Source organism: Hippopotamus amphibius, chromosome 9 (genome assembly GCF_030028045.1).
Source record: "Hippopotamus amphibius kiboko isolate mHipAmp2 chromosome 9, mHipAmp2.hap2, whole genome shotgun sequence".
Classification (NCBI taxonomy): domain Eukaryota; kingdom Metazoa; phylum Chordata; class Mammalia; order Artiodactyla; family Hippopotamidae; genus Hippopotamus; species Hippopotamus amphibius.
The window spans coordinates 125,469,808-125,472,533 of NC_080194.1; positions in this window are offsets into that span (position 1 = coordinate 125,469,808).

Genomic DNA, 2,726 nt, shown 5'->3' on the forward strand with positions numbered 1-2,726 from the left:
CAAGTCAAGGAATGCAGAAGTGTGTTGCCTTAGAAGCAAAATTTTTCTATGCACCCCTACCCTCAACTCACACACTGGAGGTAACAGCTTGGAGCCCTGTGTTAAGTTCTGATGGCCACCTGTGTTCCTCTGAATCATGGGACAATACCCTTATTTCTTCTTCCCAATTTAAAATGCAGTATCTACTGATTCTGTCAATATTGACTCTAAAAAGATAAATATCTGTCTATTGACGAATGAGAACTTTAGCTCATTTGCAATACCTGGCACATTCCCTTCTCTCATCCTGATTTTTGGTGCTTCTATCATTAATATTAGCCATCTTATTGGTTACCTCTATATCTTTAAATAATGATCTTCAGCTTCTACACAGTAACTCTTGATTACCCACTAAGTTAAATGAAAAAAAAATTAGGGTCCTAACACTTCTCTCCATCTCTCCTCCTGCTGTTAATTTTACATTGTCAGGGTTTATAACATTTCTGTTTTCTCCTATAACTGGCCTTGTCATCCAAATTTTATCTGTAGATTGATTTAAAGACATTTAAAAGGAGGATATTTATTGTAGAACAAATAATGCAGCTGGTCTCAAGAGAAGGGAATGTCTCTTTACAGATACTGGTGTGGGTTTCCTCTGCTGAGTGTGAGTCTGTTTCCCCATTAGACCTCACCTATGCATTGACAGACTGATTGTGGTGTGTGGGTTTGTGTGTGTATATGTGTGTGTGTGTGTGTGTGTGTGTGTGTAAATATCTGATAGGCTTTGCTTTAGGATGTGCAGGAGTGGAGCTGGCAGGCCGGTTGGTCAACCTCTCCCCAGTGCCAACATGGCAGGGCTATCCTGAAGGATGAGAACACTGGATCTCCCTGAAGAAGAGAGATCAATTTCTTTATCAAATACCACCCAGTTGTAGTGTTCAGATAAACTTCATTACTACCAGTTGGGACACAGGTAGGACCCAGCAAAGCCACCCCACTCTTTCCACTTCTTAGCAGCATCGCAGGCTTCTTGTTTATTCTTGTTTCCATGGGATTTGGGGAGTAAGAGAAGGTAAATGTGTCCTCAAGCTGCCATGTTGAAATATCCAGTCTTTTTCTATGGTCAAAGCAATTATATAATTGCTTTGTTACCTGCTTTTTAAAAAAAAATAATATTTAGTCTTTATTAAGTTAACGAGTCAATGTGGCTAGTGGCTGCTTAGTTAGCCGAGGGCTATTAAACACCATTTGACAATTCCCAATCAGTAAATCTTTGTAACACAGCAGTTACCTGGGGACTAAGTAAGGCAGATACAGTGTGCCGTAGGCTTTAAAACATTCTCCAAAATAGCAATATTCCGCTAAAGTAACTTTATGGTGATTCCAATTAAGGAAATTCCAAATCAGGACAAGCGGTGCCCAAAGCTGGGCAATGGAGCCCCCAGGAAGGGGCAGGGCTCAAGGAGCAGGTCCCTTTTCCCCCTGTTGGTGTGGGGCTGGCAGGGTCCAGCGAGGGCAGGAGGCTGTGGCTCCCACCCAGGCATGAGAAGTGCTCCCTGCCTCCTGAGACCGTGGAAGGCTGGCCCTCCTCCACCCCTGCCAGCACTAACCGTCTTCAGATGTGCAGCTCTTTTTGGCCATAGTAGGCTGACAAAACCTGCTGGCACTTAGATCAGAAATCCGACCCCTCAGGCTCTTTTTTGCCGTGACCCACCACCCCAGACAACACCAAGGGCTGCCTTTTTTTTTTTCCCCATGTCACTAAATGTTTTCTATCACTTAATTTTGGAGATCACATGGCATTCCACTGTATGAATGAATGTACATAATTTATTCAGCCAGCTCTCCATTTCCGGTTGTTTCTGTTATTTTCAACTGTGAATAGAATTGCAATGACCAACCCTAGTGCCTCAATCTGGGTACATGCCTTAGATTATTTCCTTAGACTTTTGAAGCTCTTTGAAGACTTCTGGCACACGGCTCTAGACTGCCCCTCACAGGGAAGCTTTTAAAGGCTCATATCTAAGTAGAGAAACTAAAAAAGCTCCTTTGTGGATTCAGTCACGGCGGGGAACGGGAAATGCCAGGGGGAGTGCAGTGTGAGCAGACACTGATGCTTCCCTCCCTCCTTTGTTTGGGGAGGAGGGGCTCTGTGCTCTAATTCCCAGGAACACTCAAACAGTGGCTTGTGACTTAGGCTGGCCCATGTTGCTTTTCTTCTACAATGACAGGGACAAAAGCCATTTGGTCATTTGGTACCCTTGGTTTCAAGGTGTAGGCACTGGTTTTGGTGGATGGGTCCAGGGCCACTGAAGACCAAGGTCCAGAAATTCCCATCACTTTGCATAGACTCATACAAAGCTTGGGCTCCTCTAAGCTCTTTGCTTTCAGGCCGCATTATTAAGAAGTGCTTCTGTTGAAAAGATAAAGAAATCCTCAGAACTCATCTTTCCTTTTTATTTTTATTTCTTTTTCCATCTAAGACAGGGCTATATATGAAATACCAGAAGAAAATAGTTCTTTTGGATCACTTAAACTCTTTGAACTGAATTTTTAATTTCATCTCAGGCCAAGTCAATCTCAGAAATCTTTTCTTCCATGTTGAGTTTTCTGCCCTTGATACATACCTGTTCCTGTTGTTGGCAGGAAAGGCTGTTGTGGCATGTCTAGAAGAGTGCAAGGGACAGGCATTCTGATTGGTTAAGCCTGGTATCCAGAGCTGCAGCCTGAACTATTGCCTACATGGC